Source organism: Colletes gigas, unplaced genomic scaffold (assembly GCF_013123115.1).
Source record: "Colletes gigas isolate AHSC1104 unplaced genomic scaffold, ASM1312311v1 Colletes_gigas_Sc00038, whole genome shotgun sequence".
Taxonomy (NCBI): Eukaryota; Metazoa; Arthropoda; class Insecta; order Hymenoptera; family Colletidae; genus Colletes; species Colletes gigas.
In genome coordinates this window covers 188,893-207,747 of record NW_025106667.1, presented here as the reverse complement: position 1 = coordinate 207,747, position 18,855 = coordinate 188,893, and the positions used below count along the sequence as shown (strand labels likewise).

The following is an 18,855-nucleotide window of genomic DNA, read 5'->3' as shown; positions in this document are numbered from 1 at the left end:
CTATTTCCCCTATTTAATAGACTACAAAAATTATGAAAAAAATCTGGTGCATTGTGGTTATTGAGATACGTGTTTGAGAATTTTGTCCGATTTTTCGATTCCAAATCCTAGGTGTGAAAAATTGAAAACGCAAAAAAACACAGAAAAATACGGATTTCGTATTGAAGCTTTCGAGACACTAGATTTCTATAATTACTGTAGATGCGTATTGCCATTGGTTATCTCCCTGAATTTTTTCAGATTTTTTGGTAGGGTGCGCCGTAGTAGCAAAAATCAAAAACCGATTTTGTCGACGTTTTTCGCGTGAAAAAGCATCTTATACTTTGAATTTTTGTATTCTCTTTAATAGATGACTATATTGTATGGTTTTAAATATTTCTATGTTGAGCAGAACAGTGTATACAAGAAGAAAAGCAAAAATAAGTCACGAAAAAAGTGCTATGCGCGATATATTGAGAAGTATCAACTGTATTTTGAAGAGCTGCGATGGTGCAGGAAGTTGCTTGATTGTGAGACTGCTGCACACTTTTTGACGCGCGTTCGCGCCCTGCTAAAGTACATTTTTTTTATTATATTAATTTTGTTTTTTTTTCAATTTCTAACTAAACGACAGTGAAAAACTATTTGTTTATTAATATTTAAAAAATATTTTCACCTAAAATATACGCTCATATTCTTTTTATTGAAGAATCTTCTTGCAGTAGGTACTGAAATTTTTGGACGAAATTAAACAATTTCCAATCATACTAAAAAAATTATATTTAGTTACAAGGATCGATTACAAGCATTTTAGGTGAATAGACATATCCCCGAAATCCTACGCGCTTTCGAGAAAATAATTCTTTACCGAAAATCTAATGTGAGGCTTCCTTGAAATTTCATGCGAATCTTTAAAATGTCATAACTTCTGAACGTATTGAAGGATTTTAATGTTTGAAGCGGCAAATAACGCGTATTTTGGTGAAGAATATGTAGGCATTATAACAATAGTGAAAAAGTTGTTCCTTAATCCCGTAAAGTTAGAAAAACCCCATAAAAATGGTGCAATTTTCAAACGGTCATAACTCCTACAATAGTGAACATATTTCAATGAAATTTTTTTCTAAAGTAGAGCTCATCGGTACCTATAAAAAAGTATTAGACATTTTTTCTGTGGAGCGTGAAACAAATTTATTAAGAATGGAAAACAATTTTTTAAGAAAAATCAACCAAGGGGGTAGGTGTCTAAATTTTTCGACGAAAAAAAAATTTCAAAACGTTCTGAAAAAATTATTTCTAGCTAAGGGGGTCAATTACAATTATTTTTGGTGAATAGACATACCCCCGAAATCCTACACAGTTTCGAAAAAAAATTCAAATAAATATATCGCGCATAGCACTTTTTTTTTCGTGACTTATTTTTGCTTTTCTTCTTGTATACACTGTTCTGCTCAACATAGAAATGTTTAAAACCATACAATATAGTTATCTATTAAAGAGAATACAAAAATTCGAAGTATAAGATGCTTTTTCACGCGAAAAATATCGAAAAAATCAGTTTTTGATTTTTGCTACTACGGCGCACCCTACCAAAAAATCGGAAAAAATTCAGGGATATAACCAATGACAATACGCATTTACAGTAATTATAGAAATCTAGTGTCTCGAAAGTTTCAATACGAAATCCGTATTTTTCTGTGTTTTTTTGCGTTTTCAAGTTTTCACACCTAGGATTTGGAATCGAAAAATCGGAAAAAATTCAGGGAGATAACCAATGACAATACGCATTTACAGTAATTATAGAAATCTATTGTCTCGAAAGCTTCAATACGAAATCCGTATTTTTCTGTGTTTTTTTTGCGTTTTCAATTTTTCACACCTAGGATTTGGAATCGAAAAATCGGAAAAAATTCAGGGAGATAACCAATGACAATACGCATTTACAGTAATTATAGAAATCTATTGTCTCGAAAGCTTCAATACGAAATCCGTATTTTTCTGTGTTTTTTTGCGTTTTCAATTTTTCACACCTAGGATTTGGAATCGAAAAATCAGAAAAAATTCTCAAACACGTATCTCAATAACCACAATGCACCAGATTTTTTTCATAATTTTTGTACTCGATTAAATAGGGGAAATAGGCAGAAATTCGTTAATCCGAATTTTCTCAATAACTACCCTTCCAAACAAGATAGAGGGTTAAAATTTGGCACAGAACGTTTTTTCTTGATGCTCTATCGATGGATCCATCGTATGTCACATTTGGTTCTAGGGCACATTTGACCCCCTTATTCGGCCCTTTACCTATTAGAATATCTGTTTTATTTACACTGTTGTTGTGTTTTATAATTTTCAAGTGTACGATATCTCTTTGGCGTTTGGACTTGAAAAAATGTCGAATGAGACATGACGAAGGAGCTCCTGAGATAAAAATTGATGTCGAATCACACTCGACATAGGAGTGCAAAGGGTTAAGTTCAATTTTCATCAAAGTTTTATACACTGTTCGTTAGGGGGTCCCTCTACTTTGTGGGATTAAAACAATCGAATTTTCTTTGCATTTTCTTTTAGTATGTAGTTGTTGGGAAGTCCAATAATTTATATTATAAGATGCGTCATTTAGTTCAATATTACTTGATTCAGTACATCTGGCGATGTACGTTATTTTATAAAAGGAATTGACACACCCTAAAGCCATTAAGAAATACTTAATTAGTTTCACTGTACTTTGGACCTATTTATCTGCCCCTTGGGATTGGGAATGCCCACCCCTGTACAACCTTCAGTGTGTGGGAGTGTCGGGAGGACTGGCTCACGAGGGATGAGCAAACTTCGGATTTGTTACTAGAATCTCCTATTTTTGAAATCAGTATACAATCGAGAACAGAAATTTTACAAATGTCACCCAGAACAGAACCAAGTTACAATCAGAACACCTAACAGTTACACAAGAACATTTACGAGTCACAGAACAGAACATTACAAGTTACAAGTTACGAACAGAACTCAGATACATAGTATACGAGAGTGTAATAGAACAAAAGTACGGATTAGATGTCAAGAAATTTACGAACCATTTATACATATGCAGGGTATATGAGTGTGCTAGGTAGCTAGCTAGCAAGGAGTGAGACCAAGCTATCTAGCCAGAAAGGAGTGAACTAGCTAACTAACTAGCAAGGAGTGAGCTAGTTAGCTAGCTACCAAGGAGTGAGCTAGCTAGCTAACTATCTATCTAGCCAGCAAGGAGTGAGCTAACTAGTTAGCTAGCAAGGAGTGAGCTCAACTAGCTAGCTAGCTAGAAGTGAGCTCAGCTATCTAGCCAGAAAGGAGTGAACTAGCTAACTAGTTAGCATTGAGTATGCTAGGCAACAAAGACATTTGCACCTCAAATATCTTCGTTGTCTTTAAAGACACGTCAAACGTCGCATCATCAATTAATTGGGAATTGTTTAAATGCTCAGACTCCATAAAGAGGTGACCCCGATAATCAGCGAGAAAAACGCCCAGGAACGTTGCTCAGTTTTCCCCCATCGGGTCTCTTGTCGGAACATCGTCCTTCCTATCCCACTCAGCAACCATTGAGGGTTAAAATCTCGTTAAGGCAGCTACCTCTACAGGTGCTGCTAAATAAGCGAGAGGGATGAGAAAAACGGTCGGTGGAATTTACCTTCCAGAGCACCGGCGAAACACGTTCCAAGCGTTTTGTAAATAAATGCAATTGAATTATTCGAAACGCGACGTAGCGGTGCTCGGGGGGAGGAAAGGGGGTAACAAAAAGAAAGAAGAAAGAATGGACGGACAGGGGGAATGGAAAATGGGGGAAATTAAACAGATAGGAAGAATGGCGTAAAGGAAGCCAAAGACGAGAAAAATGAAGGGATCGAGGAAGCAAAATGGCGAACCAGGAAACTAGGAATTCTCATTCGCGAATGCTTCCTTCCGTCGTTTAATATCGCGCTCCGTACACGATTCCTCCTTTTTTACATTCGGCGTCTTTTATCCGCGAACGGGTTAACGAGCACGTGTACTTCGAAGAGGGAACAAAAAAATCTTATTACGAAGGCGTTGATTCACGTTCGAACCAAGCGATGCTGCTCGCGATGACCTTGTTTTTAATTTATTCCTGTATGAATTTCAGACGCGCGAGTCCATACAACCGACAGGACTTAATTATTTCTTTACGACTTGTTGAACCCTTTTTAGGCAGTTTCGTCCACTATTTTTATTCGAAACTGAGAACAGTAGACTAGAATCTCCCTTTTTGTTATGCAATCTGTTCTTAAAACTCGTGGTGCTACGTTTTATACATCGTGTATTTTGGCCGCCATCTTGCTTCGTTGGGCCATTCTGGCTTCGTTTGTTTGTATCTTTTCTTTTCTCGGTCCACTTTAAAATCATAGTTTGTCGATTGTTGAATCACTGCAATACGATTTAATTAAAATTAATGACTAATAAAAACAATTGCTTTTTACAAGAGATTTGCGATTAATGACTAATTTATTCTGTATCCAACACTGTGGTTTATGAGTCCTGTCCACATTGTGGAAGTATTCGTTTGGTTTAGTCGATCAGTGAGGGCGCCACTAGAGAGAGAGGAAATATATCGTGATACAGTTTCCTTAAAAAAAGGTTATTTTGTGCAAACTACTTCTTTTTACTCTGTTCAACCTCTACCACATAATTCATCAACATATTCAACCAGTGACAAATAAAACCTTTACAAAAAAATTTCACTTCATCTCTTCTATCTAGTCCTGGTTGATCAGGCTAAATATTGTATAATATACCATCATGCCCCGTCACGGCTCCGCCCGACCTTGTGCAAAAGCAATTTATAACCAGACGATCGTCCTGACATATATATCCGCGATAATGCAATTCTCTCGCGAGAAAGCGCTCGAGAAGCTTCGCCACCTGGCGGTAACATCGCAGTACTGCTACGGGCGAGGTATCGCGCGGGCCGAATATGCGCATGCGCGCGCAAGTAGACTGTCGTATACAGGGGTCACGTGGTCTGCCAAACAGTCGTACACATGAAATCTTTGCATATAAATTACATGTTAATAACGCGCTTCTGAGACATGCTACATAGCCTATGTCCGTCCTAGAGTATGCAGAAATAACGTGTCAAAATTTGAGGAAGATCGGTTCAATAGGTCTTGAGTTTTGCGCGAACATAAAAATCGGCTCTCTCTTTATATAATAGTATAGATTTATAAAAAATATGCTGTATGCTTTAAAAATTGACAATATACTACATTATTCATATTTTTTATTACGTAGAAGATATAAACGCAGAGAGCAGCCATCGAAAGTTAATATAAATCCGTGAAATATTTTACACGATAAATTTAATCTCCAGAAATTGTAACCAGTTTGCAACTACGAGAAATTAAACTAAATAACGTGACGATAAAACGAGATACGACCGCACCACGCAGGTCGTCACCTCGCTACGACCACAATTTGCGGATCAACACGCTAACTTTCACGAATCGCAAACAGATTCTCAAATCGATTAACCGCCAACTAACCGCACGTCGATCGTGCTGTACTTTTCTATTCCCACGCACACATTGCACATACACTCTTTTTGTCATCGATTGACAAAAACTCCGCGACCATTTTCAGAATCTATTCACTTTTCCAACAGCCAAACATAAACATATTCTTTGACTTCAATTACGATTGAATTACGGCAGAAATTATAATTGTAAAATGATCGAATTACGTTATAGTTTGTAATTCATACTTCTCGTTCAACTGAATCTGTAATTAGTAATTGCAATTGGAATACAATTATTCAATTAGAATTGAATTACTGCAGAAATTATAATTGTAAAATGATCGAATTACATTGTAGTTTGCAATTCATGCTTCTCGTTCAACTGAATCTGTAATTAGTAATTCCAATTGGAAAACAATTATTCAATTACAATTGAATTACTGCAGAAATTATAATTACAAAATGATCGAATTACATTGTAGTTTGCAATTCATACTTCTCATTCAACTGAATCTGTAATTAGTAATTGCAATTGGAATACAATTATTCAATTAGAATTGAATTACAGCAGAAATTATAATTACAAAATAATCGAATTACATTGTAGTTTATAATTCATACTTCTCGTTCAACTGAATCTGTAATTAGTAGTTGCAATTGGAATACAATTATTCAATTAGAATTGAATTACTGCAGAAATTATAATTACAAAATGATCGAATTACATTGTAGTTTGCAATTCATACTTCTCATTCAACTGAATCTGTAATTAGTAATTCCAATTGGAATACAATTATTCAATTAGAATTGAATTACTGCAGAAATTATAATTACAAAATAATCGAATTACGTTGTAGTTTATAATTCATACTTCTCGTTCAACTGAATCTGTAATTAGTAATTGCAATTGGAATACAATTATTCAATTACAATTGAATTACTGCAGAAATTATAATGGTAAAATGATCGAATTACATTGTAGTTTGCAATTCATGCTTCTCGTTCAACTGAATCTGTAATTAGTAATTGCAATTGGAATACAATTATTCAATTACAATTGAATTACTGCAGAAATTATAATTGTAAAATGATCGAATTACATTGTAGTTTGTAATTCATACTTCTCATTCAACTGAATCTGTAATTAGTAGTTGCAATTGGAATACAATTATTCAATTACAATTGAATTACTGCAGAAATTATACTTGTAAAATGATCGAATTACGTTATAGTTTGTAATTCATACATCTCATTAAACTGAATCTGTAATTAGTAATTGCAATTGGAATATAATTACAAAAAGAAATTATGGTCACTAATAACCAACAATGTGCATGTGACCTAAAATGTTCAAAAAAAGAAAAAAAAAAAAAAATTAAAATTAAAATTAAAATAAAAATAAAAATAAAAAAAATTAAATTAAATTAAGTTGTTTGTTGATCAACAAAAACAGCGTAACCGATAGATATTATGCGTTGCAAAAATTCGTAAATATAGCTAAATATAAAATAAATGTATCTACAAAATTCGAAATTAATCACTCTTTAAATAGCCCGCCAAAAAAATCACGAAGAAACGAAAAAAGTATTTTTCGTGCCTACAAAAGTAAGTACAGTTTAAAATAACTAGGGTCAATGTATTGAAATGATTTTGTTTCGAAGTAGACGAACAGAAAACTGCCTTATCGACCGTCAAAATGAACACACGATTCTGAATTATAATAAAGACACGATTTAAAGAAGGAATAGAACACACGGAGTAAAAATTATGTGGTATCGGGAAATGCGAGGAACTTGAGCGGAGTAAGAACTATAGGTTAAAAGAGAAAGCGTTACAGGTCGAAAGGGACGGGAAAAACCCCTGGGTCAGCGGGCCCAGTGACGCGTTCGAGGTCCTCTCGCGCAGGGGTGCGAAACGCAAGCATAAACCATATTTGGTCATGTACGCGCCCGAAAGAAGCTTGAATGGTGGGGAGGAAAAGGTTTTAAAAAGGGATGTTTCGAGCGGAAAAACGGGACTCACTTGACAAGACGTTGCCGTAACAAGTCGCTTTAAGTTGTCATTTCAAGTTGTCGTTTTAAGTTGTCGTTCTAAGTTATATCAGTTTAAGCGTAGCTGTTATTCAAATAGTCTTAAAATTAGTTCCTAGTCACTTTTAATATTTAAATAAAGATCTTTTTGAACAAATACCCACAATTATTTATTTTATTTTTGTAACCTCTTCCAAGTGTTTCGTACTTTTTGGTGAAGATAATAGATTCTGAGAACGAGCTGTTGGATCGATATTAAATATTCCGTATCCACGTTGGAAGTTTCACTGTTTCAAATCAGTCGTGGTTTCCGCGTAACGGAGAGCGGATAATTCCCAGCGAAGCGCGATACAGAAATTCACAAAGCAATTCATAAAGTACGGCCGCTGATTTCGCAACGCGCCGTTGACCCATTTTCCTGGTCGCTTTAACTATTCGACAAAGCGGAAAAAACAAGAGGAATGCACGCCGTCGGCTCATAAGCCACCAAACGAAATCCCTTCAAAATTGCAGTCGCATTATACGTGTCTGCGACGGTTAATCCGTTCCGAATGGACGGCGAAAAATTTGAAAACTTTTAAGAATTTTTTCATTTCTACCCCCGACTACGAGCTTCCTCGCTATCGTTAAGCGATATTAATACTTTGTATCGAACGCGGAGAGACTGAAACTTTCCCAAAGGTGAGCTACAAGATTCGTTTCGCAATATCGGATATATTCTTTGTCGTTCGAGGAATGAATGTCACGAGATCGCAGAAACCTATTCAGAAAATGTAATATGTATTACGGAAAATCACCCTTAAAAAAATCTAGATATTTGATTCAGACAACATCACGACTGTTACATTTTCAGATGTATTTATTAAAGAGAAATTAAACCAGTTTTTAACCAGAAAATTATAGAAATTATTTTCATTCCTTTCTACAAAAACCCAAAAATTTCGATGGTTTTTTAAAAAACTGTATTTAAGAACTTTAATAATGATTTACGAAAACGGAAGAAAATTTGAATTTTCTATTTTTCGTATTTCTAAGAATGAATATTTGATTCAGACAACATCACGACTGTTACATTTTCAGATGTATTTATTAAAGAGAAATTAAACCAGTTTTTAACCAGAAAATTATAGAAATTATTTTCATTCCTTTCTACAAAAACCCAAAAATTTCGATGGTTTTTTAAAAAACTGTATTTAAGAACTTTAATAATGATTTATGAAAAAGGAAGAAAACTTGAATTTTCTATTTTTCGTATTTCTAAGAATGAATATTTGATTCAGACGACATCACGACTGTTACATTCTCAGATGTATTTATTAAAGAGAAATTAAACCAGTTTTTAACCAGAAAATTATAGAAATTATTTTCATTCCTTTCTACAAAAACCCAAAAATTTCGATGGTTTTTTTAGAAACTGTATTTAAGAACTTTAATAATGATTTATGAAAAAGGAAGAAAACTTGAATTTTCTATTTTTCGTATTTCTAAGAATGAATATTTGATTCAGACAACATCACGACTGTTACATTCTCAGATGTATTTATTAAAGAGAAATTAAACTAGTTTTTAACCAGAAAATTATAGAAATTATTTTCATTCCTTTCTACGAAAACCCAAAAATTTCGATGGTTTTTTAAAAAACTGTATTTAAGAACTTTACTAATGATTTATGAAAAAGGAAGAAAACTTGAATTTTCTATTTTTCGTATTTCTAAGAATGAATATTTGATTCAGACAACATCACGACTGTTACATTCTCAGATGTATTTATTAAAGAGAAATTAAACCAGTTTTTAACCAGAAAATTATAGAAATTATTTTCATTTCTTTCTACAAAAACCCAAAAATTTCGATGGTTTTTTAGAAGCTGTATTTAAGAACTTTAATAATGATTTATGAAAAAGGAAGAAAACTTGAATTTTCTATTTTTCGTATTTCTAAGAATGAATATTTGATTCAGACAACATCACGACTGTTACATTCTCAGATGTATTTATTAAAGAGAAATTAAACTAGTTTTTAACCAGAAAATTATAGAAATTATTTTCATTCCTTTCTACAAAAACCCAAAAATTTCGATGGTTTTTTAAAAAACTGTATTTAAGAACTTTACTAATGATTTATGAAAAAGGAAGAAAACTTGAATTTTCTATTTTTCGTATTTCTAAGAATGAATATTTGATTCAGACGACATCACGACTGTTACATTCTCAGATGTATTTATTAAAGAGAAATGAAACCAGTTTTTAACCAGAAAATTATAGAAATTATTTTCATTCCTTTCTACGAAAACCCAAAAATTTCGATGGTTTTTTAAAAAACTGTATTTAAGAACTTTAATAATGATTTACGAAAACGGAAGAAAACTTGAATTTTCTATTTTTCGTATTTCTAAGAATGAATATTTGATTCAGACAACATCACGACTGTTACATTCTCAGATGTATTTATTAAAGAGAAATTAAACCAGTTTTTAACCAGAAAATTATAGAAATTATTTTCATTCCTTTCTACGAAAACCCAAAAATTTCGATGGTTTTTTAAAAAACTGTATTTAAGAACTTTAATAATGATTTACGAAAACGGAAGAAAACTTGAATTTTCTATTTTTCGTATTTCTAAGAATGAATATTTGATTCAGACAACATCACGACTGTTACATTCTCAGATGTATTTATTAAAGAGAAATTAAACCAGTTTTTAACCAGAAAATTATAGAAATTATTTTCATTCCTTTCTACGAAAACCCAAAAATTTCGATGGTTTTTTAAAAAACTGTATTTAAGAACTTTAATAATGATTTACGTAAAAGGAAGAAAATTTGAATTTTCTATTTTTCGTATTTCTAAGAATGAATATTTGATTCAGACAACATCACGACTGTTACATTCTCAGATGTATTTATTAAAGAGAAATTAAACCAGTTTTTAACCAGAAAATTATAGAAATTATTTTCATTTCTTTCTACAAAAACCCAAGAATTTCGATGGTTTTTTAAAAAACTGTATTTAAGAACTTTAATAATGATTTACGAAAACGGAAGAAAACTTGAATTTTCTATTTTTCGTATTTCTATGAATAAAAAAAATACAGTCTTATGTAAATAATTATTACCTTCGTTCAAAATAGTATCAAGTACGAGAATTATTTTTCGTTCACGTTGCATGAAATTATTGTTGAAATTTACTCTGAAATAAATACACGCGATATCTGAGAAATTGTTGGACGTACATTTTCCCGATTAATTATGTTTCAGATTAAACTGTACGTATCCCCGAGTGTATTATCGAGTCTTTCATAAACTATGTAACCGCTCTTGTACGTTCCACGTCGACGACGGTCACGCAATACTTGTAGCTTACTAATTTCCGGTTGAAGTCATTGGAACGGGGAACTTTGAGGCACGACAATCTGTGTCAAGTGAGTCTGTAATTGGGGAGGTACTCGTATAACCTCATTCCACACGTAAGGAGAATACAGTGCCCTTTTAATACGTCAAACGCCTTCAACACGTGAAACTTGACGCTTTTTACTTTGACGGAAAATCATTTTCAGTCGATTAAGTGAACGCCTTAATAACGAGAGGCAACAGTTCTCGCCCTGTGCTCTCAAAAGCGTGAAAACTGAGAAAAGAGAAAAAAATAATTTTATTTTCTATCAATACACTTCTCATCTGTAAGATTTTTAAAAAGTTATGTCGAACGTTATGAAAGAATATTGATCGCAAAATACTAACAAATAACATTATTCACGAGAAATTTAATTTTTGTATTACTTGTCGGAAGAACTAAAAGTAAATTTTTAATTTTTTGAAGCGAAAAGCTGAATATTGTTTTGAGAAAAAAGAATTCCTGCCATATCTGAGAATAAACCGTCTTGAAAACGTTGTTCTATGTATTCGACTACATTTTTAATTTCACACTCCACGAAAGTGAATTAAATACATTTATTTTTCTGTTATTTTATAATATGTTGCTACAAAATACTAAATTTTCATGATATATCAACAACGAAATAACTATTATTAAATACAGAATAATACATATTATTTCGTGACCTTATTCTTTTAGAAAAGATGTTTTAAGCAATAATGGAGCTTCTAGCTACTTTTTATAAGTAAATTTGTCAAAATAGTAACGAATAAAGCTGTTTATAATGTGTGAGATAATACTATTTTGATTCACAATAAATTGCACATTTTTAAGTAATAAGAATACTTAAATATAAAAAATAAATCTCCAATTTCTGAAGATATGACATACTATATTACATTCTTGGTTTTATTTCCACGTAGCAGGTATGTGTGTATTATAGCAACATTCCTTGATCATATAAGCCAATTTCACACACGTGTTCATAATTAAAAAAGAAAATTAACCAATATGTAATATTTTTGATGCATGAAATTAGGTTGAACCTGTCAGAAATGCCGGTACAGAAGAGAAATGTGTACTATAAGTAACAATCTGTGGGCGATACTTTCTGTGCTCACCGATAGAGGGCTACGCTCTCTCACAAGTACTCGACTGACTACCTATTTTCCTTTCCATTTCTTTTCTATCCTCCTGATGCTCACTTGTTATTGAATTCTAGTGATATCACTCTGACAAAAAGTTACTAGAATTCCTCATTCATTCCAACTTGATTCCAAGCAATGTTAACAATTTAAATTCAAGTGATACGGTTGCTAACGACCTTCTGGTGGCTGGAACTTGGAAAAGAATAAGAAAGGAACAACTGGCAGGTTCTTTGGGAAGATAGAGTCTCTGGCAAACGTCAAGGTGTCTGTGTTTTGTTCTTCCGCGATGGAAGCATGCATTAGCGGGCATCAGCGAGAGGAGGGTGCATATACATCGGAGAAAAATCCACGGTAAGAGAGCGGCGCAGAAGAACGAGGGGCTTTCTCGCTAAAAGCGGCGAGCCACGGAGAGCATTTAGGTGAAAACACCACTGGCAACCGGTATCCTGCGTTATATCTCAAGTGCTAAGAAGTGCGGGATTACGGTTGCCTTTAATATTTCACGTTTTGCTTGATTACTTTCTACGCTTATCACCTTACGCGACACTTCTTCAAACACACGCGTCGAAGGCGTATTAAACTCGCGAATATTACTCATTCCAGGCCCAAACCACGCAAGATTTAACAAATGATACAGCGAACGAACTCTGGGAGCTTCAAACATTTTTAAAATAGTTGCACATGCTGATGGGAAGTAATTCTGTGGTTCCATTTGTCCCCCCATCTCTTAAGGGGTGAATTACGACACTTTGAACTTTTGATAAAATTTTTTCCATTTAAATATTGTAGTCTTAAAAAGGAAAAAGGCTTCAGCCTCCGAAACAAAGTATTTTTGAAAGTATAGTAATGATTCTTAAAATGAACATCGCTTCAGGGTTGATGATGGTTGACAAAAGTAGATAAGAACAGCGAATGGGGAAAAGCATTGTCTTTTATTTAAATCATATTTCACGTTTCACTGACTCTAAGTTTCAATGCACAAAAGTACTGAGCTACTTATGACAAAAAATTATTAGTTTAGAAGATACTTTAATTTTAATGTCAAAGATGGTGACATTTCAGGGTTTATTCACCACTTACTTATTGAATTAAACTTTCATGAATTTAATTCTCACTAATTTCAAGAACATCAGGAGTTTTAAGAGTTTTGTGCTTCGAAACGATTTGAATTTCCCGCCATTTACAAATTCGAAACGATTTGAAATCCCATCGCCATTTTAGGACAGTGATTAGGACTCTAGAGACATGATTGACAGGAATGCGTAAGTAAATGACTTGATGTTCTTAACCCTACTTTCAGAATCGTCTGAACGGTGTTATTTACAAAAAGAAATAGTTACTTGTCCTTTTGTAGCTCGAGTCTAATAATTTTCACGCGTTTGTCGGCCATTTTGAGGTGGTTTATGGCGATGAAACAAGAGAATGAATAAAGATCATCATAATCATCAGAACTGTCAAGAATTTTCTGATTCGAATTTCTCGCTATCTAACAAATTTGAAACGATTTGAAATCTCATTTAACCTCTTCACGCCCCTGGTCACATACGTGGACGTTTCGTTATTTTTTTTTTTATAATTATAGTTACTGTTGATAATAAATAGAAAAAAAAAATCGTCCCTGAAGAGGTTAGGGACAGTGAAATGTTCTTAACCCTACTTTCAGAATCGTCTGAACGGTGTTATTTACAAAAGTAAATAGTTACTTGTCCTTTTGTAGCTCTCGAATCTAATTTTGAGGTGGTTTATGGCGATGAAACAAGAGAATGAATAAAGAAGATCATCATAATCATCAGAACTGTCAAAAGTGTTCTGATGCGAATTTCTGGCTATCTAACAAATTCGAAACGATTTGAAATCTAATCGCTATTTAACCTCTTTACGCCCTTGGTCACATATATGGACCTTTAGTTTAGTTTTTTTTATAATTATAGTTACTGTTGATAATAAAGAGAAAAAAAAAATCGTCCCTGAAGAGGTTAAGGACAGTGAAACGTTCTTAACCCTACTTTCAGAATCGTCTGAACGGTGTTATTTACAAAAAAAGAAATAGTTACTTGTCCTTTTGTAGCTCGAGTCTAATAATTTTCACGCGTTTGTGGACCGTTTCTGGAGTGGTTGATGGCGACAAAACGCGGTAGAGGATAAGGAACCGCGAGAACGTAGTTTGGCTGGCCGTACGTACGATTCTATCACTGGTTAAATAACGCGGGTAGAGCCCGGGGCATGGCGCGAACCTTTCATCCAGCAGCCGCGTACCATAGACGGAGAGAGACGAAAGCAGATGGGTCAGAAAGAGAAGACGTAAATTCCTCTGGTCTCCTTTCAATTTCACTTTATACCTCGAAGCACCGCGGCGTTTCCTACGTTCTCCTACTTGGCGAGCCAACCTTCCGAGGCTCTTACGCCGGCGAAACGGCTTTCAAAGATAACGAGAGATTTTTCCACTTCGCTTTCCAAGAAGGACATTTAAATTCGCGCTAATAACCGCCGAAGGTCGAAAGCCGACGAATACTGCGATACTTGCCGTTCTCTATAGCGCGATGTTTCTGCACGTTTCTCGGTCGCGGCCCACTTACACGGGGCAAAATATCCTACGGCCCACCTATTTCAAACTTTTCATATTCCCTGGACGCTTGCAGCTTTATTTTCCTCGCTGCAATCGAGGGAACAAACATTCGTCCTGATATGCTTTCGTCAATCTGCAACCGTCAAACGACTTCGATGGGACTGGCATTTACTATTAGAAAGAGGACAAGAATTAACAAGGGTTGCAAAGTTGGAATAGAGGCGAGATATCTGCGAAAAAAATTAATACGGAAATAAAAAAAAAATAATATAAATTTTAGACATTAAAAATGTTTATCATTAAAATCGAAGGGCAAAACTCTTTTTACCACATTAACAAAAGGTAAGAAACAATAAAACAAATCGCATTATATTTTGTATATAAGATAAATTGAAAGAAGATCAGTGATTGTCAAGAAAATCCCTAAATTATAATGATTGGCCCCCCCCTCTTTAATAATAAAACGCCATCAATGATTATTTTATTTGTATATCAAAAATTAAATCTGTGAAGAATGTACCAAAACATATGTATATTATATTATAAAATATTGTAATATTATGAATAATGTAATTATGTCATATAATACAGTAAAAAGAGCTTTATTCTTCGATTTTAACGATACAAATTTTTGTTGTATAAATTTTGCAACACGTTAGTTTTTTTCGATGTGTTCAAGTAACAGCTAATTATCATCCTGACTCGTAAACGAAAATAAAATTCCGAGCAAAACAACAATTGTAACGAACGTTTAGCCAAGACTAATTACTCGAGTGTATCGTTTGCAGTAAGGCAACGGACCATGAATCTTAATTGTGAAACCACTGGCTGTCCGCATAGTCTGAGAATCAAGATAATGAAGAAATTTAATCAAGGCTTTGGTAGATTCTCCTAGCGAGTATCTCGTAACGCAATGCGCCACAACAACGTATTCGCGTTACACCGGCGAGCGATAATATATCGCGTGAAATTAAGATTTACACTCGCGATTAGACCGAACTAAATAAAGGAAATATCTCGCGTTTCCTTTAAATATCGTTTCGTTCTGCGCACTCGAGCCATCGCCACCGTCCACTGGGACACTCGGAGACGCTTTTCACAGATAACCAAGAAATATTCCTCGTTTTGCTCGAAAGAAAGGCATTCAAATTTACGCTAATCACTTTCCACGATCCGATAAGAGTAACTCGATGACACATCGAGCGAAAGTGAGGACGAGGAAAGATGAAAAGAGCGACGACCGTGTACCACAATTATCGAGAAGGTCAACTCTTGTAAGTTTTACTTACAAATCTGTCATCGACTATCGAAGACAGGGAGTATCGATATCGATTAAAAATTATTAGTTAGGAACCGAAGAACTTGTATAACCTGTCACGATCGCGGTTAGAACAAGACTGTAACAATGACCGCGCTCACCACGAGGTTTCGACCGGCAGGCAAATGGATCGGTGCGCGCGCACATCAATTATGTGCAAATGCCCAAAATATGTTTTGGGCGCATCGCGCAGTGAGCGGGGCCAGCTATCCTTCTCGAGCACAAAGCGTGCCCGAGAGATGCTGCTAATGAGCGTCCTGGTGGCCAGAGAATGAATTAATTCTTGAACAAACTCTTAGTTCAGGAGTGATGTTCTTCTCTCGACTCATGATTGTTGACTGATTAGCAATTGTTTGCGATCTTGAATGCAGTGATGGTAACTAAGGATCTGATGCAACTATGTACATAATGTGAAAATAAGCAAAAAATGAAAAACACGAATCGGTCTTAAGTAGCTGGCCGCCACTGTATATATTTGTATTTACGTGTGATAACCAAATATATATTGAGTTATGTGTGCAAGTGGCATTATTTACCACCCCAACAAAAAGTTTGTCTATTAAAACTGAAAAATGTTGTGCGTTTTAAGCTAATACCCGTCAATTCTGTAACAACGTCAGCTTTTTCAATAAATGTCTGCCCCCTGAAACGGCCATCGAAGAGAAAATACACTTCGATGTCGTTCTCAAGCATCTCCACAGGTACTTCCGGTGCACAAGTTTTTTACATTTTCGAAAATTGAACAACGACAAACTTGGTACTCGAAAATCTAGGAGGAGGTCTGTCTACGATAAAAAGCAGAACGAAAAGAGGGTAAAAAAGAGGTTATTCCTGGAATTGTGCTGGCATTACTTCAGCTCCAAAAATTTCCCTCGGAATTACTCGGTTCTTTTTCCTGCTCTGGTCGAGAGGATAGAAACAAACATTTCCGAGGACAAGTGTAGCCAGTGCGTCCGGAAAGTATACGGGGAGACGACGGTTCTTAAAGTCTCGAAGGGAGGAAGCTCCGGAAGATGGAAGGAGGGGGGTTGCCGGGTGCCACCCTACTCGTTAGCTGTTACAACTTCGCCAGTGTATAGCGTGCGATTCCAAGCCCCATAAAGTTCGCGTGCTGTGCACCATTCAACCGGTGTAATGCAGTCCCGTAAAACTTCGCGGCCGTCTCTCGAACGCGAGAACGAATTTCAATTCACGGCAGACCGCGACCTTTTCCTCGTCAAAACTGCCGTGCACTCGTGCAAACCGACGTTGTTAATAAAAAAAGAAAAAAAAACTAAACAAAGATCGAGAATTTTCCGAAAGGGTGTTCGTCCACCCCTGGGAAAAATTTTAATGGGAGATTCTAGAGGTCGAAATAAGACGAAAATCAAGAATACCAATTTGTTGATGGAGGCTTCGTTAACAAGTTATTAACAATTAAATTCAAAACTTTCAAATCGTTCTAAAAAAATTATTTCCAGTTCCGAGGGTCGATTACAATCATTTTTGGTGAATAGACGTACCCCCGAAATCTTACCCATTTTCCAGAAAAAAATTCGAGAAGGTGTGAAATTTTTCGATGGAAAAAAATTTCAAATCGTTTTGGAAAAATTATTCTCGGCTGCGGGGGTCAATTACAATCATTTTTGGTCATTACACATACCCCCGAAATCCTACCCACTTTCGAGAAAAAAATTCGACAAGGTATGAAATTTTTCGATGGAAAAAAAATTTCAAATCGTTTTGGAAAAATTATTCTCGGTTGCGGGGGTCGATTACAATCATTTTTGGTGAATAGACGTACCCCCGAAATCTTACCCATTTTCCAGAAAAAAATTCGAGAAGGTGTGAAATTTTTCGATGGAAAAAAATTTCAAATCGTTTTGGAAAAATTATTCTCGGCTGCGGGGGTCAATTACAATCATTTTTGGTCATTACACATACCCCCGAAATCCTACCCACTTTCGAGAAAAAAATTCGACAAGGTATGAAATTTTTCGATGGAAAAAAAATTTCAAATCGTTTTGGAAAAATTATTCTCGGTTGCGGGGGTCAATTACAATCATTTTTGGTGAATAGACATACCCCCGAAATCTTACCCATTTTCCAGAAAAAAATTCGAGAAGGTGCGAAATTTTTCGATGGAAAAAAATTTCAAATCGTTTTGGAAAAATTATTCTCGGTTGTGGGGGTCAATTACAATCATTTTTGGTGAATAGACATACCCCCGAAATCCTACCCACATTCGAGAAAAAAATTCGAGAAGGTATGAAATTTTTCGATGGAAAAAAAATTTCAAATCGTTTTGGAAAAATTATTCTCGGTTGCGGGGGTCAATTACAATCATTTTTGGTGAATAGACATACCCCCGAAATCCTGCGCATTTTCGAAAAAAAAATTCAGTAATTGCGGAACTTTAAACGTTAATAACTTTTTAACGAAGCCTCCATCAACAAATTGGTATTCTTGATTTTCGACCTATTTTGGACCCTAGAATCTCCCATTAAAATTTTTCCCAGGGATAGCCGAACACCCTGTATATCTTCTCGAATCACAAGTATTAATTTCATTTCGGCCAATAGAATGATAATTGTTCTTACGTGATTGCGTTTAATAAATTGTGATCAAGAAGCATTCCATTTGCAGCCCCAAACGATTTAGGAAAAATCTTCGGTCGACTTGTTTGAAAAGAAAGCAGAGAGGCGGAATTAAAAGCATCGTGTAGTTACGCGCGCGAGTAAATTGAATTGACTACTAAAATGGATAAAAGCAGAGGCGACGACTTAATGCTCTGTAAACGTGAAAAAGCTATGTTAAGTGCATTTCACTGTATTTCTTCTGTGAATGTTGTTATTCAAGTACATATACGCAAGTGAAACATAATCGTTTGATGAAAAGTCCCATATTAATGTTACGTCTAAACATGTTTTCTTGAGCAAAAATAATTTCTAACGA

The 18,855-nt window shown here is 34.8% G+C and overlaps 1 protein-coding gene across 1 annotated transcript in view; it reads right to left on the bottom strand.

The window, feature by feature from the left end:
- LOC122402613 overlaps positions 1–18,855 on the bottom strand; it is a 105,077-nt gene that overhangs the window by 85,547 nt on the left and 675 nt on the right. The gene's annotated exons all lie outside the window — the stretch shown is intronic.